The 26,165-nt window shown below is 43.6% G+C and overlaps 2 pseudogenes; both read left to right on the forward strand.

Annotated features, from left to right (window-relative positions):
* The first annotated feature begins 18,694 nt into the window (after positions 1 to 18,694).
* LOC146061906 (5S ribosomal RNA) lies at positions 18,695 to 18,813 on the forward strand (annotated as a pseudogene).
* Positions 18,814 to 19,849: 1,036 nt separating this feature from the next.
* On the forward strand, positions 19,850 to 19,968 carry LOC146061800 (5S ribosomal RNA; annotated as a pseudogene).
* The last annotated feature ends 6,197 nt before the right edge of the window (positions 19,969 to 26,165 follow it).

Raw genomic sequence — 26,165 nt, forward strand, 5'->3', positions numbered from 1 at the left:
CTTGGTTTTAGACCAAAACCTACATCCACCCCATAATACAGGCAGTACATGCACGATTACATTACAGTCCCCCACCCCATAATACATCCAGTCCACCATTATATTACATTATGTGCACATCAGCTCCCCCCTTCCCTTATTACAGACAGTACACACACTTCACTGTATTACATTACACACAGCCCCCTTTCCCCCATTAAATACTCACTACTGGCAGTGTTGATGCTCCTTCCAGGGAGGCAGACACCTGGCAGTGTGGTGGAGGAGGCAGCTGACCACAGGCAGAGGAACACGGAGAGCTGGCCTGGTGCACTGACTGAGCCTGCTGCTCTGTGTGTGGTGGGCGGGGCCAGCCTCCGGGAAGCAGAGCTGCCAGCTCTGGTCTCTGCTCCTCACTCACATACAGTGATTTCCTCTCAGTGCCGCCCAGCAGCTCGGCCAGCGCGGTGGCTGGCTGCAATGTTCTCTCTGCCCACCACTATTTCGGGGCTCGCGCATGCGCATTGCGCCGCCCGGATTTTAATAGAGGGGTCCCGAAAACCGGGAGGATACAGGGGGTTTGCGGGGGAGCGGGAGGCTCCGGTGAAAGTCGGGAGCCTCCCGCTTAAAGCGGGAGGGTAGACAAGTATGGGTATGATGTATGCTTGCCACCACCTGTGGTGAAACACCTTTCTTATCAATTGACTAACTCATTAAAGGTGATGGTAATCATACATTACCAGGGAAGTCCAGAAACAACATTTTCTCCCTGAAGGAGAGGGTCAGGTAGGCAACCATGAGTAATCACTGGCTACGTCAGGTTGTCTGTATTCTAGGCTCCTCCATGTTGAAGACCATCAGCTGACATGTTTGCTCCAATAGGATACCTTAGCACTTGATCACATTATCAAAGTATGTATAGGTGCTTCCTGAGTTAATTGATGCTGCGACTTGCAGCCAATCACAGACAAGCATGGAGGATATACGTCCGACCCCCAGCACTATCAAATCGCCTTGATCAACTTGTAACCTGAGTTGTCTCCAAAGTCAGAGACGCCAGGCTAATCCCTGCTTCATTGTTACCAGTGTACCTCAGCACTTGTGATCTGCTGCTGTTAACCAGTTCCCTGGTTAACTCTCCATCTGCCAGATTCTCTTCAAACGAATATTATTATTAATATTATTATCGTTTATTTATATACCACAAAGGTTCTGCAGAGCCTAACAATACACAAGCATACCTCCCAATTTTGAGTGCCCCTGGATCGGGACCCATGAGCGGGCCTTGCAAGATGACCCGTCCTAAGGCCGCGCCCATGGTTTTCGCTGCTCTGCGTTGCTGAATAGATGCTGTGCGCATGCGCACAGTGCCTATTCTCTTCATGCTGGGGGGGACTCCCAACTGCTGCCCCCCCCCCCCCCCCATTGCGGGACAATGGCGGGATGCGGGAACATCCCCAAATACCAGGACGTTTCCACTGTAAGTGGGACAGTTGGGAGGTATGCACAAATGAGCAAAAACTCATAACGAATTACATTACAAGACAATTTAGGACAAGTACATTGGAAATATGGAAAGTTGCATCAGGGGACAGGACACTGAAGCAATCATTAGGGTAGCAGAGATGTATATATTCTAAAGGCCGCCATACACTATGCGATTTGGCCCCGATTTCACCCGATCCAGATGGATCGGGCAGTGAAATCGGACCAAATCGCAGGTTTTGACACCAGGTCCGACCCGATGCGCGGTCCCGTGCGCATCGGGTCAGAGTCGGGATGTCGGACCGGCTGCACATAAGATAAATCTTATCAGACTCTGAGGACGCCGGCGAGGGAGGGGGGCGGCAGGGGGAGCCGGAACAGGGAGCTGTCATGCTCCGTCCGGGTAGGGGGGGGGGGGGGGGAGACACGCCGCTAGTAGTGCGGACGCTGCGGGGGACACAGGCAGCCTGTGGGCAGCCTGTGATTGGCTGAGCGCTCAGCCTGTCAGCAATTGGCTGAGAGAGCGCTCAGCCAATCACAGGCTGCCCAATCATTGTATGGGCTTTTTTTTTTCAGTACTGACAGCTCCCGGCTCCCCCCGCACGGCTCTATGTTACTACCGCCTGTGTCCCCCGCAGCGTCCGCACTACTAGCAGCGTGCGTCCGTCCCCCAGCCTCCTTGCAGCATCCCCCGCCCGCCACTTCAATGTCCCCTGCTCCCCTGCTCGCTCCACATTGCAGCTCCCCGGGAGTTGCAAATGATACATCGCCGGAGCAGGGAGCTGTCATGCTCCGTCCAGGTAGGGGGGGGGGGGGACACACGCCGCTAGTAGTGCGGACGCTGCGGGGGACACAGGCGGCAGTGACATAGAGCCGGGCGGGGGGAGCGGGGAGCTGTCAGCACTGAAAAAAAAAAAAGCCCATACAATGAATCGCCAGCCTGTGATTGGCTGAGCGCTCTCTCAGCCTGTCAGCAATTGGCTGCCCAATCATTGTATGGGCTTTTTTTTTTCAGTACTGACAGCTCCCGGCTCCCCCCGCCCGGCTCTATGTTACTGCCGCCTGTGTCCCCCGCAGCGTCCGCACTACTAGCAGCATCCCCCGCCCGCCACCTCAATGTCCCCGGCCCCCCTGCTCGCTCCACATTGCAGCTCCCCGGGAGTTGCAAATGATACATCGCATGCGATGTATCATTTGCAAAACTTGGCACATCAAGTGCCAAATCGTGTGTCCCCCTCCCGGGGAGCTGCAGGGGGAAATCAGGTCCGACTTGTCCTTAGGACAAGTCGGACTAATGTATGGGGGCCTTAAGAAAAGCACATGATATCTCCAGCTATACACCTGAAGAAGTCTGTGCTTGGTCCATGTTGTCCCCAGCAGAGGTCACTACTGGCTCCAAGGCCAACTATCCCATCAGTGCCCAGACCGATTGTCACTATTGGTTCCCAAACCGATTGTTCACATCAGTTCTAAGACGGCAGACCAGCGTCTCTGGCTCCAAGGCCGGAATACCAGAATCCCTGGCTCCCAGCCCGAAGTACAAACATAGCTCACAGGCCAAAGAATACATCAGTTCCCAGACCAATAGTCAAACATCACCATCGGCTCCCGGGCCGCATCTCCTATCGGCTCCCAGGCCGCGTTACCATCAGTTTCCACGCCGCACCTCCAGTATTGGAAAAAACATTTGTTATCCCAATTGCACACTGAGTGAAACATAACTACATAATAATCAGATAACACAGAGATTTTGGTTGCGTATATCTGCAGATATAGGGCTAAGCCCCCAGCCTGTCCTATCACATTGTATATATTTTGTATTTTAATTACACCTTCACTTCCCTACATAGCACCTATGTGCTTCGTATTAACCCCTACTAATTTTCATTTGTGTGCTGCCCTGGAGTAATCAGCCTGTGTCGGCATGTTGGGGGCCCACACCCCAGACCCATTATTAGGGACCCCCAGTGACAGAGATACCTTGACGTACGGCCTGGGGGCTTAGCCCTATATCTGCAGATATATGCAACCAAAATCTCTGTGTTATCTGATTATTATGTAGTTATGTTTCACTCAGTGTGCAATTGGGATACCAAATGTTTTTTCCTAAACAGAATTACCCCTCCCTTTTGGCACCTGAGTGACACACCTCTGATTGAGCAGCTTACCAACAAAAGGGTTGCGTACCTCCAGTATTCTCAGACTTCCAGTCCTAACACTTACCTTGGTTCCAGACCGACACCTATTAACACCAGTACTCAAGTTACATTTCACCATCGGTTCCCTGACCAATAAACTTCACCATCGATTATCATCTATCCCAAGACCTCCAGTATACATTCTCCTGTGTATCCTTGACGGCAGATAAGAACCATTTGACCCATCTAGTCTGCCCCTTTTTTATCCTTCAGCTAATCTCAACCATTTTTAATCCTTATTTCTTTGTAAGGATATTCATATGACTATCCCAAGCATGTTTAAATTGTTCTACTGTTTTAGCCTCTACCACCTCTGATGGGAGGCTATTTTACTTATGCACTACCCTTTCTGTGAAGTAATTTTTTCTAACCTTTCCCCTGAACCTACCTCCCTCCAGTTTCAGTGCATGTCCTCGTGTTCTATTACTTCTTTTTCTTTGAAGAAAATGTCCCTTCTGTACATATTAAAACCCTTGATATATTTGAAGATTTCTGTCATGTCCCCCCTTTCCCTTTTCTGCTCCAAACTGTCACGATCTGGGTAAAACAGACATTATTTTACCTTCTAGTGCCTCTCCACAGTCTCTTCAGTGACTCCCTAATGCTGCAGCTGTGCAGCAAGGCCTGCAGTCTGACCTGATGAATCAGTTCACTACAGCTGCACTCGTTAATGCTCCTGGCCACAAGCATGGTTTATACAAACATACTTTCCCGCCTTAGCCTGACATGGGGGCTGCCATGTTTTCTCAGTCACATGTTTGCATCAGCCAATGCTAGCCTGGTTTGATCTCCCAGGATACCTGCCCAGCCAATCACGGCTATCCTGTGGGTATAAGTATCCTGGGAGCTATCACTCCAGTGCTAGTGCTTCAATTGTCATTCTCACATGCAAGTGTGGCCTGCTGCAGTGTGATCTCCAGGTGTTCCAGCTCCTGAGGCTATCCAGGAATTCCGTCTCCTGTGACCATCCAGGTATAACATATCCTGTGATCCAGTGTCCGCTGCCAGACTCACCAGTACCAGGTTCCAGCCTAGTCCAGGATTCCTACCCTGTCCGATGTTCCGCCATCGTTCCTGATTCCGATGTTATGGTTCCGATGTTCCACCATCGTTCCTGATTCCGATGTTCCGCCATCGTTCCTGATTCCGATGTTATGGTTGCGATGTTCCGCCATCGTTCCTGATTCCGATGTTATGGTTCCGATGTTCCGCCATCGATCCTGATTCCGATGTTCCGCCATCGTTCCTGATTCCGATGTTATGGTTACGATGTTCTGCCATCGTTCCTGATTCTGGTGCCGATGTTCCATCATCATCCGATGTTCCATATCCACTCCTGCGTATTCGATACATTCCGGCATTCGATGTTCCAGCCATCATTTCACAGTTTACGCTCATTCAAGTAAAGTATTGCTTCCTTCATATTGACTATGTTACTTATGGACTTCATCAGTGCTTTGCACTGCACCATATTTCATCTGTCATGTGTCATTCCACATTGCATATTCCTGCCTGTTATATACAACCTTCCTGTCCTGCAATAAACCTGGTTGTATTTTATCATTGACTCATCTCTGCCTCTGGGTGCACTGTCGCGCAGATGAATGCGCAGGGGTCTCCTGCAGCCTCCCCGATCTCTGTATCGGTCCAGGTCCCCACCAGAGGTCTTAGTCTCTGCGACTCGGACCCCCTGGTGTGACAGTAAGCACTAGCCCAATGGATCCAGCCTCAGGCCAAGCCCCACCCTCCAACCCACTTCAACAGCTGGTTGCCCGCTTGGACGAGAAAGAAGCGTCGCAGGGTCAGATGTCCCAGTGTCTCCAAGGTTTGTCAGCCAGGCTGGATAAAATTCAGACCACTATCAGTGGTCCAGGGTCCACTCCGGTTCCAGCTGGTTCAAGTACCTCCAATGATCCGGTTCCAGCCGTCAGTCAGGAGGTTCGTTCGGTTCCAGCCGATTCCATTACCTCTGGACCTCATCCGGTCTCATCCGTCAGGCCAGAGTCCACTCCAGTTCCAGCTGGTTCAAGTACCTCCAATGATCCAGTTCCAGCCGTCAGTCAGGAGGTTCGTTCGGTTCCAGACGATTCCGTCACCTCTGGACCCCATCCGGTCTCATCCGTCAGTCCAGAGTCCACTCCGGTTCTAGCCGGTCCAAGTTTCTCTAATTCAAAGTCCGGCACCATGAACTTTTCTTATTGTGTTTTTCTGTATTGCTTTCATGCCAAGTTCCACGCAAGCCAAAGAGGTGTCCTGAGGCCACCCCTGAAGGAGGGGGTACTGTCACGATCTGGGTAAAACAGACATTATTTTACCTTCTAGTGCCTCTCCACAGTCTCTTCAGTGACTCCCTAATGCTGCAGCTGTGCAGCAAGGCCTGCAGTCTGACCTGATGAATCAGTTCACTACAGCTGCACTCGTTAATGCTCCTGGCCACAAGCATGGTTTATACAAACATACTTTCCCGCCTTAGCCTGACATGGGGGCTGCCATGTTTTCTCAGTCACATGTTTGCATCAGCCAATGCTAGCCTGGTTTGATCTCCCAGGATACCTGCCCAGCCAATCACGGCTATCCTGTGGGTATAAGTATCCTGGGAGCTATCACTCCAGTGCTAGTGCTTCAATTGTCATTCTCACATGCAAGTGTGGCCTGCTGGTGTATGTCTCTCCCTGCTGCAGTGTGATCTCCAGGTGTTCCAGCTCCTGAGGCTATCCAGGAATTCCGTCTCCTGTGACCATCCAGGTATAACATCTCCTGTGATCCAGTGTCCGCTGCCAGACTCACCAGTACCAGGTTCCAGCCTAGTCCAGGATTCCTACCCTGTCCGATGTTCCGCCATCGTTCCTGATTCCGATGTTATGGTTCCGATGTTCCGCCATCGTTCCTGATTCCGATGTTCCGCCTTCGTTCCTGATTCCGATGTTATGGTTGCGATGTTCCGCCATCGTTCCTGATTCCGATGTTATGGTTGCGATGTTCCGCCATCGTTCCTGATCCCGATGTTATGGTTGCGATGTTCCGCCATCGTTCCTGATTCCGATGTTCCGCCATCGTTCCTGATTCCGATGTTATGGTTGCGATGTTCCGCCATCGTTCCTGATTCCGATGTTCCGCCATCGTTCCTGATTCCGATGTTATGGTTACGATGTTCCGCCATCGTTCCTGATTCTGGTGCCGATGTTCCATCATCATCCGATGTTCCATATCCACTCCTGCGTATTCGATACATTCCGGCATTCGATGTTCCAGCCATCATTTCACAGTTCACGCTCATTCAAGTACAGTAAAGTATTGCTTCCTTCATATTGACTTTGTTACTTATGGACTTCATCAGTGCTTTGCACTGCACCATATTTCATCTGTCATGTGTCATTCCACATTGCATATTCCTGCCCGTTATATACAACCTTCCTGTCCTGCAATAAACCTGGTTGTATTTTATCATTGACTCATCTCTGCCTCTGGGTGCACTGTCGCGCAGGTGAATGCGCAGGGGTCTCCTGCAGCCTCCCCGATCTCTGTATCGGTCCAGGTCCCCACCAGAGGTCTTAGTCTCTGCGACTCGGACCCCCTGGTGTGACACAAACTATACATGTTAAGATCGTTTAGTCTTTCCAGGTAAGTTTTGTGATGTAGGCCATGCACCATTTTAGTTGCCCTTCTTTGTACACTCTCAAATGTATTTATGGGGCAGATGTATTAAGCCTGGAGAAGAGATAAAGTGGAGATAACTTGGAAGAATTAACGCACCAGCCAATCAGATGTGTTTGAAATATGACAGTTGGGATCTGATTGGCTGGTGCGTTATATCCTTAAACTTTATCTCCAGTTTATCTCTTCACCAGGCTTAATACATCTGCCCCTATATCCTTCTGAAGATATGGTCTCCAGAACTGGACACAGTATTCCAGATGAGGCCGTATCAATGACCTATAAAGTGGCATTATTACGTCTTTTTTTTTTCTGCTACTGATTCCTCTCCCTATGCAACCAAGTATCTGACTAGCCTTCCTCATTGCTTTGCTACATTGCTTTCCTGCCTTTAAGTCACTTGAAATAGTGACTCCTAGATCCCTTTCCTCCTCAGTAGTTTCCATTACAGGTCCCTTGATACTATATTGAGCCTTTGGGTTTTTGAATCCTGAGTGCATAATTTTGCATTTTTTAGCATTAAACTGTAGTTGCCATGCTCGACCAATTCTCAAGTTTACCTAGATCATCAGTCATTTGATTTACCCCTCCTGGTGTGTCTACTCTGTTGCATACAGTATATTTGGGTCATCTGCAAAAAGGCATAGTTTCCCTTCAATACCATTTGCAATGTCCCTAACAAAGATATTAAAGAGCAGTGGTCTAAGTACAGATCCCTGGGGTACACCACTGGTAACATGTCCCTCCATATAATGCACTCCACTACAACTGTCTGTTTCCTATCCTGCAACCAGGTTCTTATTCAATAAATTGTTTTATAATCCAATCCCACACTTTCAAGATTATTTAGTAGCCTGCGATGTGGGACAGTGTCAAATGCCTTACTAAAGTCTAGATATGCCACATCTATGCCCCCCCCCCCCCTTCCTTCTAGTATTTTGGTCACAGAGTCAAAAATGTCAATAAAATTTGTTTGGCATGATCTCCCTGCAGTAAAACCATGCTGTTTTGGATCCTGTAAATTGTTTAATTTAAGATATTCCACTATTCTTTATTTTAATAGTGTTTCCATTCATTTCCCTACTACTGATGAAATCCCTTGCGGGGTTCCCTGGTGAAGACCACCGGCTGGTTAAATTCCGCACACCTGTTCCTTTTTACAGTTAACTTTGTCCCAGCTGCTCTCTTGTGCCAGTCATCTTCATTTGCTTAATATCATTCCCAAAAACCTCAAGTTCCGGCTTCCAATGCCCTCCACTGGACCACCAAGGTCACAGACAGAGACACAAACAGGTGCTGACAACAGGTAGCCGACCTTGCAGTAGGGCTGAGGCACAGTAGGGCTAGTAGGATACAGAGCACTGCACACGTTTATTAATTTAAAAAAAAAACACTTTCGGGTTAGTGGAGAAGTGCTGGTATGCCACATCGCAGCATATATATAAATAGATGTGTGGTTACCGGAACCCCAAGATACATATGACAACTGCCCGGTGCTGCACTTAAAGAAATGGATATAAACAAAGATTATACTGCCTTTACTCTGTGTTTTGACAGTGTAATATTCTCCTATGCAGTTTGCGGCCAGTAATGACAAGTGCAAGGGGGCCCCCCTGTCTAAAGTGTCCCCCGGGCCCCCCAAAGGCTTAATCTGGTACAGGGAGGGGGCTGGACGGGGGCGGTTGTGGCGATGAGATATGGGAATGCCAAACACGTGAAAACCACATGTCAACCTTTTTCATGTTGACATTTTCCATGTCGACATGGAAAAAAAAGATGAATTCGGGGAAAAAAACAATGTACCGTATATACTCGAGTATAAGTCGACCCGAATATAAGCCGAGGCACCTAATTATACAACAAAAAAACTGGGAAAACTTATTGAATCAAGTGGGACCCTCACTCGAGTATAAGCCGAGGGGGAGATTTTTCAGCATAAAAAATGTTCTGAAAAAGTAGGCTTATACTCGAGTATATATGGTATTTTCATAGGAAAATAAGAATTGTTTTGGTGTCTTCGTATTTTTGGCATTTACTATGCCAAAAATACGAATTTTCATATTCGTATTGATGGGACATTCGTATTTGTATTTACAAATACGAATTAATACACCATCGATAGAATACGACAGGAATCACCATTCAAAAGAAATTAGTGTAAAACGGCCATGAATGGCCAGGCAAATACGCCAGGAAAATACACTTGATTTTCCTAACGTATTTGGCAGAAATCTGCACGGATCAGTCAGATCCGTGCAGGCTTCAGAGTAAAAAAAAATAGAAAAATAAAGAAATAAATTAAAAAAGTGGCGTGGGGTCCCCCCACAGCTGTAACCAGCACCAGGCTGAAAGAGCCGGGGCTGGTAATAAAAAATAGGGGTCGGGGCTGGTTCCCAAAATACAGGGGATAAAATGAGTAGGGGTCCCCGTATTTTAAGAACCAGTCCCAGACCCAACCAGCCAGCAGGGTAATGTAACAGCCGGGGGACACTTATTATATAAGGTCCCGCAGCCAAAACATTCACCCTACCCACCAGTCAGCCTGGCCAGGGGCCCTGGGGGAGTGGGGACTCCCCCAATTAAGGGGTTCCCCCCTCCAGGACTTACCTGACTAGGCTGAAGTCTGGTGCTGTCCCCGGTGACCCTAGGCTGTGGTCACCGGGCTGATTAAATTGTCAAAAATAGAATAAACTATTATCTAAAACTGTGGAACTATGAGTCCCAGCAAACCTCCCCCGCATGCTGGGACATGGAGAACCGCAAGTCCCAGCATGCGGGGCATTTAAGGGCCCGCTGGCACTTGTAGTTCCACAGTAATAGAAATAGTTAAATAACACATACACTGACACATGTAAAATAAAACTTTAGTACATCCAAAGCCCTTTCATACAGATTATTAACAGACAGCTAAGAAAGATAATGTAGTGGCTGCAAGAGTCTTATATCACCTTATTTCTGCTAACAATACAGTTTGGCAACTTTTTCCGTAGATTACTTGTAGATAGAAGGCAAAAAAGTGGATGCTCTTCAACTACAGTCATAACACACTGGATAGGACCATTCTCATCCAATTTTGGCAGCTAAGCAGTGTTGGGCCTGGTTAGTATTTGGATGGGAGACCACATGGGAACACCAGGTGGTGTAGGAATTTTGACATTACTAGCAAATGCTTATTTTCTCCAGTTATTCAAATTGGAAACTTTGTTTTGGATTACTAGTAGAGAGAAGTGGAAGGAGTCAAACATGTATTCAATGCTCCTATGTCGCCGTAAATAACGGTGAGTGTGCACAGAGCCGGCCCTAGCCTAAATGACACCCTAGGCAAGATTTTGGCTGGTGCCCCCTAGCACCGCCACTAGTTCCGCCTCTGACCCTGCTCCCCTTTCCCAGCACCATCAACCCTCATCACAGCAGTCATAATTTTGGTGCTCCTACCCAAAATATTTTTAATAGAAACAGTGCACACATTCGGTGCGCAGCCCAAACAGGGGTGTGTTCTTGCTGGGAAGGGGCATGGCCACACAATTGTACCCCCAATTCAAATTATGCCACACAGTAGTGCAACTTTATTCACATTATATCATGCAATGGTGTCCCTTATTCACGTGACATCACACAATAGTACCACTTTACCTTATGTACATTACTCCTCACATTATACCCTTAGAAAAAAATCCTGAGAAAATTTTGTATTTTAAGCACCTCCATGGCCACATTGCAACCCAGCACAAAGCAGTGTGTGCTGGGCAGAGGAGAAGAGTTGCAGCTTCTGCTGTCACTTAAGGGGAGGGGGCCCAGGGCCCCCACTGGGCCCTTCCATCAGACTTTGGCCTGGGTAATTTGTACCCCTACCCCTTTCTCTTGGCACCCCTGATAATACCACACAGTAATGCCCCTTACACATGACACACATTATTAATGTCCTTATAACCATAATGCCCCTTACACATTATGCCAACCTTTATTAATGCCATTCATACACATAATGACACACATAATTCCCATTACACATATGTTGCACATTATTAATGCCCTTATACACATGACACACATAATGCCTGTTACACATATGTCGTCCATTCATCAGCTCGTGATGCCCGTGGTGAGTGTGCCATAAAGTACAGACGTGCGCGCTAAAAAAAGGAGCTATAGCTCTTTATGAATAGGAGCCAGGAATTTTGAACATGAAGGATTTTGCAGCTCTGTAAAAAAAATAATCCCAGATAATCAGTCTACAGATTGCCATTAGCAAAACCCTGGAACCACCACTTACATTCATAGTCTGCAGTTAGTGTTGGACTGGGACATGAATGACCCACCCGGGGGCTGCAATGATAGGTGCCAGCATTTATACATGACACACATAATGCCCCTTACACATATGGGGAACACTATTGCACAACCAACCCACCTGCAGACAGCACTCACACAGCCGCTAGCACTGTGACCTCTGCCTCTGCTTGGATACAGATGTTTCCGTATACATCTTGACTCAATAAGCCATGCAGCTCCTGGCCAGTTCTGCTAATGTTGGGTGCCTTTTTTGCTGAAAATTCGTCTTATTTGCATTGTTATGACCAGCACACACAAGGAGCTTCCAATGATTATGTGGCATGCCTATATTCTGTGTGCGACTGTGGCTGTACCTGCATACGGAATGCTATGTTACAGTGATTTCCATGAATACACTATTTCATATACAGCCTCACTCACACACAGAATATAGGCATGCTGCATATCATTTTAATCAGCAGAAGATTCCAAATGCCCTAGGCAATTGCCTAGTTTGCCTATGCCTAAGGCCGGCTCTGAGTGTGCATGTTTTTTGGAGAGTAGTGAACTTTTCTCTCCTATTTTGTGCTTCCCTGTATTCAGCTCTGTTGCTTCTCCAAAAATATTATGCGAAGCTAACTCAGTTCACCCTGCACTTCTCCCCATGTCTGTTCAATGGGGATTTTAGTGTCTCTCTCAAAAAGTGTATTCAATGCACAAATTGCGAGTCCTGCTGGTTTCTTTTTTTAGAGATGTTCTCCATTTTTCCCTCGGCATCTTTTTTAGGTGAACTGTAGTCTTTGTTAAAGTTGTTATTTTTTTTGTTTTTTTATGGCTTATAAATTAAAAAAAATGTACTCTAATGTATTTATTGCAAGTGCCATAATGCTGTACTTCTATATTAATTTATTTGGAATTTAATAAGTTATTTTAATGTTAACCAATAAGAAATCATTTTGGAATGCTCCTAGTAATTTCCCATGCTTCCTCTCTTCTTCCTCACCTAACCCCCAAACAGGCTTTTAAACACGCTAACAATTATAAAATAAATTAAATAAAAACACAGGGCAAATAAACAATGCTAAAAGCACAACACAAGGATAAAGGCCAAACAGAACAAAATACACCCGTCTGCACAAACCCAATTAAAATAGTCACACAGCCATTTGTTGTAAAATAAATACTAAACAAAACATTAACCTTTCTAAACCTTTGTAAAAAAATACAAGTCCACAAATGCGAGGAACACTCTGCTGAGATGAACACCCTGCTCATATCCCAGTCTGACCAGCTCACGTGGAGAGCAGGAGAAAACAGATGTCTCCAGTTACAGCACTCCCATTTGAACTCGCATAATTATGCTAAGTTTGCAAAAGGGGCCGGCGAGCTGGCCACAAGTTTAATACTGAGGAAGTCAGAAATGAGGAGATAAGAAAAAGTGGAGAGCACTTCAGCGAGATCACAGGGACACAGAACAGTGAGCGGTGAGCCAGACTCTCAAAAAACATTGAATACTCCATCCCTGAACTAAATATTTACCACACTGCTTAGGCCCAATTCCATTTGCTTTTGGCAGCCAAACAGTGCTGTTCCTAGTTAGTAGTTTTATTTGAGACCACCGGCTAGTACCAGGTCCTGTAGATCTTTTTACATTACCAACACATGATTTTTTTCTCTCAAACAATACAGTTCGGAAACTTTTTCAGTAGATTACTTGTAGATAGAAGCAGTGGTCGAAGTGGAAATTTTGAAGTGGGGGTATGGAAAAGTAAAGAGTGAATATAGTGCGCACCTTCGGACACCCCCCTGTCCATCAACGTCCCCTGCCAGACTGCCCCATTGTACAGGGGTATTACAAAAGCACAATATGTGCTGCTGAGTGATCAGAGAGCATCCTGAGGGGGAAAAAAAACTTTTTTTTTTTTTATCTTCAGATTAAAGTGGGGGTATGCCATACCCCCGTATACCGCCCCACTTCGACCACTGGATAGAAGTATAGGTGGGCAAAAAAAGTGCCTATGGTTTTCCTATAGCTGTACCACAGTGGATAGGTCCCATCTCGTCAGATGTTGGCAGCTAAGCAGTGTTGGGCCTGGTTAATACTTGGATGGGAGACCACACGTGAACCCCTGGTGCTGTATGAGTTTTGACATTACTGGCAAATGCTTCTTTTCTCCAGCTATTCAAAATGGAAACTTTTTCTTTGGAATACTAGTAGAGAGAAATGGAAGGGGTCAAACCAACACTATAGCCCGGAAATAAATCTTTACCACACTGTTTAGGCCCAATTCCAACTGTTTTTGGCAGCTAAACAGTGCTGTGCCTAGTTAGTAGTTTTATTTGAGACCACCGGCTAGTATCAGGTCCTGTAGGTCTTTTTACATTACCAACACATTATTTTTTTTATCTCCAACAATACAGTTTGGAAATGTTTTCAGTAGATTACTTGTAGATATAAGTAGAAGAGGGCAAAAACGTTGCTAGTCTTCACCTACAGCTGTACCATACTGTTTAGGCCCAATCATGTCCAATCTTGGCAGCTAAGTAGTGTTAGGCCAGCTTAGTACTTGGATGGGAGATCACATGGGAACACCAGGTGCTGTAGGAATTTTGACATTACTAGCAAATGCTTCTTTTCTCCAGCTATTCAAATTGATAACTTTTTCTTTGGGTAGAGTAGTTTTATTTTAGACCACCTGCTAGTACCAGGTCCTGTAGGTCTTTTTACATTACCAACACATTATTTTTTTTTATCTCAAACAATACAGTTTGGAAACTTTATCAGTAGATTACTTGAAGTATAGGAGGGCAAAAAAAGTGGTTGTTATTTACCTATAGCCGTACCACACTGGATAGGTCCCATCTTGACAGCGAAGCAGTGTTGGGCCTGGATAGTACTTGGACGGGAGACCACATGTGAACCCCAGGTGCTGTATGAATTTTGTCATTACTGGCAAATGCTTCTTTTTTCCAGCCATTCAAAATGGAAGATTGGGATCATTTGGTCTACAGCATGATGGTCGACAATCATAAGGTTAACATGGGAAGATGTCGACATGGTTCTAGGTCGAAAGGTCATTCATTCGACAATGTCTATATGGACAGTCAAAAGGTCGACATGGGGTTTTTCACTATTTTTGACCTGAATGTCAACACAGTTGACATGGACACAGTTTTAAGTGCACCGCATCCCCTCGCATTGCTTGCTGAGCTCGCAATGCATCGAGCATGGTGCCTCGCTGCGCTCGGCTCACTATTTTATTATTCCACCGCGCCCTAGTGCATGGTAAGACATGAAATACCACCTGTCGGCACATGTCGACTCAAAAAACATTGAAGAACCCCATGTCAACCTTTTAACTGTCGACCTGAAGATGGGCGAACTAATGACCTATCGAACTAATGACCTTTCGAACTAGAACCATGTCAACCTTTTCCTATGTCAACCTAGACCCATGTCGACCTTTTCCCATGTTGACTTTTTCCCATGTCGACCTAATGGTGTAGACCTAATGACTGTTGACCATCATGCTGTAAACCAAACGACCACATCCCAAAATGGAAACTTTTTCTTTGGATTAATAGTATAGAGAAATGGAAGGAGTCAAACAGACACTATATCCCTGAATAAAATCTTTGGTACTTGTTTCCTAGCACGGCCACAATCGTGAGTAATCGTGTCCCTTACTTAAGGGACACGATTACCCACGATGGACCCGATTTCTTTTGAAATCAGGTCCATTTTGCCGGCTAGGATAAAATATCGGGGGCATCGCGTCGGTCGGGACCATTAACATTGGTCCCGACGCGACCGACGCGATGCCCCCGATATTTCCATAGACTTCAATGTTAAAAAATATTTTAACATTGAAATCTTGTCGGGAAAGGTAAAATATCGGGGGCATCGCGTCGGTCGGGACCATTAACATTGGTCCCGACGCAATGCGACGCGATGCCCCCGATTTTTGCATAGGATTCAATGTTAAAAAAAATTTTAACATTGAAATGGTGTAAAAATGTCAAAAAATGTGAAATGGGTCCATATGACCCATTTCACATTATAGATGTCCCCGTCGTCGCCCCACGATAGACGCCAACCCGAAGCGTGGCGAGCGCAGCGAGCCCGCGAGGGGCGGCGGTACGCGTCCGAGGGGACGCGGATACCTTCACAGTTATACGCGTCCCCTTGCGGGCTTCACAGGTGTCCGTGGCGACGCGGACACCTGTGAAGCCCGCGAAGGGACGCGTTTACCTGTGAAGGTATCCGCGTCCCCTCGCGGGGCTCGCTGCGCTCGCCACGCTTCGGGCTCAGTGGCTCGCTGCGCTCGCCACACTATTCTATTCTCACTCCACGCCCTAGTGGATAGTAGGGCATGAAAAGGTCGGAGGACGCGTACCGCCGCCCCTCGCGGGCTCGCTGCGCTCGCCACGCTTCGGGTATGCGTCTATCGTGGGCTGCTGTTTACGCGCTTCAATTTGGGGGGGTTGGGAATTTTTTTCATTGAATACAATGTAAAATTGGGTCCCAGGGACCCAATTTACATTGGATTCAATGAAAAAAATCGGGTCAAAAATCGGTCGGTCGCGTCGATCGCATCGCATGCGACCAAATCGCATGCGATGCGATCGACCCGATTTTTTTAAGCACGACCACCCCGATCTTAATCGGGGTGGCCGTGCTAGGAAACAAGTACCAAATCTTTACCACACTGCTTAGGGCCAAATCGATCTGCTTTTGGCAGCTAAACAGCGCTGTGCCTAGTTATTAGTTTTATTTGAGACCACCTGCTAGTACCAGGTCCTGTAAGTCTTTTTACATAACCAACACATGATTTTATTTTTATCTCCAACATTACAGTTTGGAAACATTTTCAGTAGATTCCTTGTAGACAGAAGTATAACAGGGCAAAAAAGGGGTAGTTTTCCACCTACAGCTGTACCACACTGGATAGGCCCAATCTCGTCTGATCTTGGCCGCTAAGCAGTGTAGGGCCTGGCTAGTACTTGCATGGAAGACCACATGGGAACACCAGCTAATGAAGGAATTTTGACATTACTGGAAAATGCTTATTTCTGTAGCTAATCAAATTGGAATCTTTTTCTTTGGATTATTAGTAGAGAGAAATGGAAGGCGTCAAACAGACACTACATCCCTGAACTAAATCTTTACCACACTGTTTATACCCAAGTCCAACTGTTTTTGGCAGCTAAACAGTGCTGTGGTTAGTTAGTAGTTTTATTTGAGAGCACCTGCTAGTATCAGATCCTGTAGGTCTTTTTACATTACCAACACGTGATTTTTTTTTATCTCCAACAATAGAGTTTGGAAACTATTTCAGTAGTTTTACTGCTAGTACCACGTCCTGTAGGTCTTTTACATTACCAACACATTATTTTTTTTATCTCCAACAATACAGTTTGGAAATGTTTTCAGTAGATTACTTGTAGATATAAGTAGAAGAGGGCAAAAACGTTGTTAGTCTTCACATACAGCTGTACCACACTGGCTAGGCCCAATCATGTCCAATCTTGGCAGCTAAGTAGTGTTAGGCCAGCTTAGTACTTGGATGGGAGATCACATGGGAACACCAGGTGCTGTAGGAATTTTGACATTACTAGCAAATGCTTCTTTTCTCCAGCTATTCAAATTGATAACTTTTTCTTTGGGTAGAGTAGTTTTATTTTAGACCACCTGCTAGTACCAGGTCCTGTAGGTCTTTTTACATTACCAACACATGATTTTTTTATCTCCAACAATAGTTTGGAAACTTTTTCATTAGATTACTTGTAGACTAAGTATAAGGGGGCAAAAAAGTTGCTATTATTCACCTACAGCTGTATCACACTGTGTAGGCCCATTCATATCCAATCTTGGCAGCTAAGCCGTGTTAGGCCTGGTTATTATTGGATGGGAGACCACGTGTGAACACCAGGTGCAGTAGAAATTTTGACATTTCTGGAAAATGCTTCTTTTCTGTAGATATTCAAATTGTAATTTTTTTTCTTTGGATTAATAGTATAGAGAAAAGGAAGGGGTCAAACAGACAATATATCCATGAACAAAATCTTTACCACACTTCTTAGGCCCCATTCCATCTGCTTTTGGCAGCTAAACAGTGCTGTGTCTCATTAGTAGTTTTATTTGAGACCACCGGCTACTATCAGGTCCTGTAGGTCTTTTTACATTACCAACACATGATTTTTTTCTATCTCCAACAATACAGTTAGGAAACTTTTTCAGTAGATTACTTGTAGATATAAGTATAAGGGGGCAAAATGTTGAAAGTCTTCACCTCCAACTGTATCACATTGGATAGCCCCAATCATGTCCAATCTTGCTAGCTAAGCAGTGTTAGGACTGTTTAGTACTTGAATGGGAGGCCACGTGGGAACACCAGGTGCTGTAGGAATTTTGACATTACTAGCAAATGCTTCTTTACTCCAGCTATTCAAATTGATAACTTTTTCTTTGGGGAGAGTAGTTTTATTTTAGACCATCTGCTAGTAGAAGGTCCTGTAGGTCTTTTTACATTACCAACACATGATTTTTTTATCTCCAACAATACAGTTTGGAAACTTTTTCAGTAGAATACTTGTAGATATAAGTATAAGGGGACAAAGAAGTTAATAGTATTCACCTACAGCTGTATCACACTGGAAAGTCCCAATCATGTACAGTCTTGGCAGCTAAGTAGTGTTTTGCCTGGTTAGTACTTGGATGGGAGACCACATGGGAACACCAGGTGCAGTAGGAATTTTAACATTTCTGTAAAATGCTTCTTTTCTGTAGCTATTCAAATTTGAATTTTTTTCTATGGATTGATAGTAGAGAGAAATGGAAGGGGTCAAACAGACACTGTATCCTTGAATAAAATCTTTACCACACTGCTTAGTCCCAATTCCATCTGTTTTTGGCAGCTAAACAGTGTTGTGCCTGGTTAGTAGTGTTACTTGAGACCACCAGCTAGTATCTGGTCCTGTAGGTCTCTTTACATTATCAACACATTATTTTATTTAACTCCAACAATACAGTTTGGAAAATGTTTTCAGTAGATTACTTGTAGATATACAGTAAGTAGAAGAGGGCAAAAACGTTGTTAATCTTCACCTACAGCTGTACCACACTGGCTAGGCCCAATCATGTCCAATCTTGGCAGCTAAGCAGTGTTAGGCCTGTTTAGTACTTGGATGGGAGACCAGGTGGGAACACCAGGTGCTGTAAGCATTTTGACATTACTAGCAAATGCTTCTTTTCTCCAGCTATTTAAATTGATAACTTTTTCTTTGGGGAAAGTAGTTTTATTTTAGACCATCTGCTAGTGCCAGGTCCTGTAAGTCTTTTTACATTACCAACACATGATTTTTTTTATATCCAACAATACAGTTTGGAAACTTTTTTAATAGATTACTTGTAGATATAAGTATAAGGGGGCAAAGAAGTTGATAGTCTTCACCTACAGCTGTATCACACTGGATAGTCCCAATCAGGTCTATTCTTGGAAGCTAAGCAGTTTTTGGCCTGGTTAGTATTTGGATAGGAGACCACATGGGAACACCAGGTGCAGTAGGAATTTTGACATTTCTGGAAAATGCTTCTTTTCTGTAGCTATTCAAATTGATAACTTTTTCTTTGGGGAGAGTAGTTTTATTTTAGACCATCCGCTAGTACCAGGTCCTGTAGGTCTTTTTACATTACCAACACATGATTTTTTTATCTCCAACAATATAGTTTGGAAACTTTTTCAGTAGATTACTTGTAGATATAAGTATAAGGGGGCAAAAAAGTTGATAGTCTTCACCTACAGCTGTATCACACTGGATAGTCCCAATCATGAACAGTCTTGGCAGCTAAGCAGTGTTTTGCCTGGTTAGTACTTGGATGGGAGACAACATGGGAACACCAGGTGCAGTAGGAATTTTGACATTTCTGGAAAATGCTTCTTTTCTGTAGCTATTCAAATTTGAATTTTTTTCTTTGGATTAATAGTAGAGAGAAATGGAAGGGGTCAAACAGACAATGTATCCTTGAACAAAATCTTTACCACACTGCTTAGGCCTAATTACATCTGTTTTTGGCAGCTAAACAGTGTTGTGCCTGGTTAGTAGTTTTACTTGACACCACCAGCTAGTACCAGGTCCTGTAGGTCTCTTTACATTACCAACACATTATTTTATTTAACTCCAACAATACAGTTTGGAAACTTTTTCAGTAGATTACTTGTAGATATAAGTATAAGGGGGCAAAGAAGTTGATAGTCTTCACCTACAGCTGTACCACACTGGCTAGGCCCAATCATGTCCAATCTTGGCAGCTAAGCAGTGTTAGTCCTGGTTAGTACTTGGATGGGAGACCACGTGGGAACACCAGGTGCTGTAAGCATTTTGACATTACTAGCAAATGCTTCTTTTCTCCAGCTATTCAAATTGATAACTTATTCTTTTTGGAAAGTAGTTTTATTTTAGACCATCTGCTAGTGCCAGGTCCTGTAGGTCTTTTTACATTACCAACACATGATTTTTTTTATCTCCAACAATACAGTTTGGAAACTGGATAGTCCCAATCATGTCCAGCCTTGGCGGCTAAGCAGTGTTTAGCCTGGTTAGTATTTGGATGGGAGACCAAATGGGAACACCAGGTGCAGTAGGAATTTTGACATTTCGGGAAAATGCTTCTTCTCTGTAGCTATTCAAATTGGATTTTTTTTTCTTTGGATTAATAGTATAGAGAAAAGGAAGGGGTCAAACAGACAATATATCCATGAACAAAATCTTTACCACACTTCTTAGGCCCCATTCCATCTGCTTTTGGCAGCTAAACAGTGCTGTGTCTGATTAGTAGTTTTATTTAAGACCACCGGCTAGTATCAGGTCCTGTAGGTCTTTTTACATTACCAACACATGATTTTTTTTATCTCCAAAAATACAGTTTGGAAACGATTTCAATAGATTACTTGTAGATATAAGTATAAGGGGGCAAAGAAGTTGATAGTCTTCACCTACAGTTGTATCACACTGGATAGTCCCAATCAGGTCTGTTCTTGGAAGCTAAGCCGTTTTTGGCCTGGTTAGTATTTGGATGGGAGACCACATGGGAACACCAGGTGCAGTAGGAATTTTGACATTTCTGGAAAATGCTTCTTTTCTGTAGCTATTCAAATTGATAACTTTTTCTTTGGGGAGAGTAGTTTTATTTTAGACCATCTGCTAGTACAAGGTCCTGTAGGTCTTTTTACATTACCAACACATGATTTTTTTTATCTCCAACAATATAGTTTGGAAACTTTTTCAGTAGATTACTTGTAGATATAAGTATAAGGGGGAAAAAAGTAGATAGTCTTCACCTACAGCTGTATCACACTGGGTATTCACAGTCTTGACAGCTAAGCACTGTTTTGCCTGGTTAGTACTTGGATGGGAGACCAAATGGGAACACCAGGTGCAATAGGAATTTTGACATTTCTGGAAAATGCTTCTTTTCTGTAGCTATTCAAATTGGTTTGTTTTTCTTTGGATTAATAGTAGAGAGAAATGGAAGGGGTCAAACTGACACTGTATCCTTGAACAACATCTTTACCACACAGTTTAGGCCCAATTCCATCTGTTTTTGGCAGCTAAACAGTGTTGTGCCTGGTTAGTAGTTTTACTTGAGACCACCAGCTAGTACCAGGTCCTGTAGGTCTCTTTACATTACCAACACATTATTTTATTTAACTCCAACAATACAGTTTGGAAACTTTTTCAGTAGATTACTTGTAGATATACAGTAAGTAGAAGAGGGCATAACGTTGGTAGTCTTCACCTACATCTGTACCACACTGGCTAGGCCCAATCATGTCCAGGTCTTGGCTGCTAAGCTGTATTCTGACTGGTTAGTACTTGGATGGGAGACCACATGGGAACACCAGGTGCAGTAGGAATTTTGACATTTCTGGAAAATGCTTCTTTTCTGTAGCTATTCAAATTTGAATATTTTTTTGGGGATTAATAATAGCGAGAAATGGAAGGGGTCAAACAGACACTGTATCCTTGAACAAAATCTTTACCACACTGCTTAGGCCCAATTCCATCTGTTTTTGGCAGCTAAACAGTGTTGTGCCTGGTTAGTAGTTTTACTTGAGACCACCAGCTAGTACCAGGTCCTGTAGGTCTTTTTACATTACCAACACATGATTTTGTTTATCTCCAACACATTATATTATTTAACTCTAACAATACAGTTTGGAAACTTTTTCAGTAGATTACTTGTAGATATACAGTAAGTAGAAGAGGGCAAAAACGTTGTTAGTCTTCAACTACAGCTGTACCACACTGGCTAGGCACAATCATGTCCAATCTTGGCAGCTAAGCAGTGTTAGGCCTGGTTAGTACTTGGATGGGGGGCCACGTTGGAACACCAGGTGCTGTAGGAATTTTGACATTACTAGCAAATGCTTCTTTTCTCCAGCTATTCAAATTGATAACTTATTCTTTGGGGAAAGTAGTTTTATTTTAGACCATCTGCTAGTGTCAGGTCCTGTAGGTCTTTTTACATTACCAACACATGATTTTGTTTATCTCCAACAATACAGTTTGGAAACTTTTTCAGTAGATTACTTGTAGATATAAGTATAAGGGAGCAAAGAAGTTGATAGTCTTCACCTACAGCTGTATCACACTGGATGGTCCCAATCAGGTCTATTCTTGGAAGCTAAGCAGTTTTTGGCCTGGTTAGTATTTGGATGGGAGACCACATGGGAACACCAGGTGCGATAGGAATTTTGACATTACTAGCAAATGCTTCTTTTCTCCAGCTATTTAAATTGATAACTTTTTCTTTGGGGAGAGTTGTTTTATTTTAGACCATCTGTTAGTACCAGGTTCTGTAGGTCTTTTTACATTACCAACACATGATTTTTTTTTTCTCCAACAATACAGTTTGGAAACTGGATAGTCCCAATCATGTCCAGTCTTGACAGCTAAGCAGTGTTTGGCCTGGTTAGTACTTGGATGGGAGACCAAATGGGAACACCAGGTGCAGTAGGAATTTTGACATTTCTGGAAAATGCTTCTTCTCTGTAGCTATTCAAATTGGATTTTTTTTCCTTTGGATTAATAGTATAGAGAAAAGGAAGGGGTCAAACAGACAATATATCCATGAACAAAATCTTTACCACACTTCTTAGGCCCCATTCCATCTGCTTTTGGCAGCTAAACAGTGCTGTGTCTGATTAGTAGTTTTATTTGAGACCACCGGTTACTATTAGGTCCTGTAGGTCTTTTTACATTACGAACACATGATTTTTTTTATCTCAAACAATACAGTTTGGAAATTTTTTCAGTAGATTACTTGTAGATATAAGTATAAGGGGGCAAAAAGTTGATAGTCTTCACCTCCAGCTGTATCACATTGGATAGCCCCAATCATGTCCAATCTTGACAGCTAAGCAGTGTTACGACTGGGTAGTACTTGGATGGGAGGCCACGTGGGAACACCAGGTGCTGTAGGAATTTTGACATTACTAGCAAATACTTCTTTTCTGTAGCTATTCAAATTGATAACTTTTTCTTTGGGGAGAGTAATTTTATTTTAGACCATCTGCTAGTACCAGGTCCTGTAGGTATTTTTACATTACCAACACATGATTTTTTTATCTCCAACAATACAGTTTGGAAACTTTTTCAGTAGATTACTTGTAGATATAAGTATAAGGGGGCAAAAAAGTTAATAGACTTCACCTACAGCTGTATCCCATTGTATATTCTCAATCATGTACAGTCTTGGCAGCTAAGCAGTGTTTTGCCTGGTTAGTACTTGGATGGGAGACCACATGGGAACACCAGGTGCAGTAGGAATTTTGACATTTCTGGAAAATGCTTCTTTTCTGTAGCTATTCAAATTTGAATATTTTTTTTGGGGATTAATAGTAGCGAGAAATGGAAGGGGTCAAACAGACACTGTATCCTTGAACAAAATCTTTACCACACTGCTTAGACCCAATTCCATCTGTTTTTGGCAGCTAAACAGTGTTGTGCGTGGTTAGTAGTTTTACTTGAGACCACCAGCTAGTACCAGGTCCTGTAGGTCTCTTTACATTACCAACACATTATTTTATTTAACTCCAACAATACAGTTTGGAAACTTTTTTCAGTAGATTACTTGTAGATATACAGTAAGTAGAAGAGGGCAAAAACTTTGTTAGACTTCAACTACAGCTGTATCACACTGGCTAGGTCCAATCATGTCCAATTTTGGCAGCTAAGCAGTGTTAGGCCTGGTTAGTACTTGGATGGTGGGCCATGTGGGAACACCAGGTGCTGTAGGAATTTTGACATTACTAGCAAATGCTTCTTTTCTCCAGCTATTCAAATTGATAACTTTTTCTTTGGGGAGAGTATTTTTATTTTAGACCATCTGCTAGTACCAGGTCCTGTAGGTATTTTTACATTACCAACACATGATTTTTTTATCTCCAACAATACAGTTTGGAAACTTTTTCAGTAGATTACTTGTAGATATAAGTATAAGGGGGCAAAAAAGTTAATAGTCTTCACCTACAGCTGTATCCCATTGGATAGTCTCAATCATGTACAGTCTTGGCAGCTAAGCAGTGTTTTGCCTGGTTAGTACTTGGATGGGAGACCACATGGGAACACCAGGTGCAGTAGGAATTTTGACATTTCTGGAAAATGCTTCTTTTCTGTAGCTATTCAAATTTGAATATTTTTTTTTGGGATTAATAGTAGCGAGAAATGGAAGGGGTCAAACAGACACTGTATCCTTGAACAAAATCTTTACCACACTGCTTAGACCCAATTCCATCTGTTTTTGGCAGCTAAACAGTGTTGTGTGTGGTTAGTAGTTTTACTTGAGACCACCAGCTAGTACCAGGTCCTGTAGGTCTCTTTACATTACCAACACATTATTTTATTTAACTCCAACAATACAGTTTGGAAACTTTTTTCAGTAGATTACTTGTAGATATACAGTAAGTAGAAGAGGGCAAAAACTTTGTTAGACTTCAACTACAGCTGTATCACACTGGCTAGGTCCAATCATGTCCACTTTTGGCAGCTAAGCAGTGTTAGGCCTGGTTAGTACTTGGATGGGAGACCACGAGGGAACACCAGGTGCTGTAAGCATTTTGACATTACTAGCAAATGCTTCTTTTCTCCAGCTATTCAAATTGATAACTTATTCTTTTTGGAAAGTAGTTTTATTTTAGACCATCTGCTAGTGTCAGGTCCTGTAGGTCTTTTTACATTACCAACACATGATTTTTTTTATCTCCAACAATACAGTTTGGAAACTTTTTCAGTAGATTACTTGTAGATATAAGTATAAGGGGGCAAAGAAGTTGATAGTCTTCACCTACAGCTGTATTACACTGGATAGTCCCAATCAGGTCTGTTCTTGGAAGCTAAGCAGTTTTTGGCCTGGTTAGTATTTGGATGGGAGACCACATGGGAACACCAGGTGCGATAGGAATTTTGACATTACTAGCAAATGCTTCTTTTCTCCAGCTATTTAAATTGATAACTTTTTCTTTGGGGAGAGTAGTTTTATATTAGACCATCTGTTAGTACCAGGTCCTGTAGGTCTTTTTACATTACCAACACATGATTTTTTTTATCTCCAACAATACAGTTTGGAAACTGGATAGTCCCAATCATGTCCAGCCTTGGCGGCTAAGCAGTGTTTAGCCTGGTTAGTATTTGGATGGGAGACCAAATGGGAACACCAGGTGCAGTAGGAATTTTGACATTTCTGGAAAATGCTTCTTCTCTGTAGCTATTCAAATTGGATTTTTTTTTCTTTGGATTAATAGTATAGAGAAAAGGAAGGGGTCAAACAGACAATATATCCATGAACAAAATCTTTACCACACTTCTTAGGCCCCATTCCATCTGCTTTTGGCAGCTAAACAGTGCTGTGTCTGATTAGTAGTTTTATTTAAGACCACCGGCTAGTATCAGGTCCTGTAGGTCTTTTTACATTACCAACACATGATTTTTTTTATCTCCAAAAATACAGTTTGGAAAAGTTTTTAATAGATTACTTGTAGATATAAGTATAAGGGGGCAAAGAAGTTGATAGTCTTCACCTACAGCTGTATCACACTGGATAGTCCCAATCAGGTCTGTTCTTGGAAGCTAAGCCGTTTTTGGCCTGGTTAGTATTTGGATGGGAGACCACATGGGAACACCAGGTGCAGTAGGAATTTTGACATTTCTGGAAAATGCTTCTTTTCTGTAGCTATTCAAATTGATAACTTTTTCTTTGGGGAGAGTAGTTTTATTTTAGACCATCTGCTAGTACCAGGTCCTGTAGGTCTTTTTACATTACCAACACATGATTTTTTTTATCTCCAACAATATAGTTTGGAAACTTTTTCAGTAGATTACTTGTAGATATAAGTATAAGGGGGAAAAAAGTAGACAGTCTTCACCTACAGCTGTATCACACTGGGAAATCCCAGTCTTGGCAGCTAAGCACTGTTTTGCCTGGTTAGTACTTGGATGGGAGACCAAATGGGAACACCAGGTGCAATAGGAATTTTGACATTTCTGGAAAATGCTTCTTTTCTGTAGCTACTCAAA

This window comes from Crinia signifera, chromosome 2 (assembly GCF_055691185.1).
Source record: "Crinia signifera chromosome 2, ASM5569118v1, whole genome shotgun sequence".
In the NCBI taxonomy this organism is placed as follows: domain Eukaryota; kingdom Metazoa; phylum Chordata; class Amphibia; order Anura; family Myobatrachidae; genus Crinia; species Crinia signifera.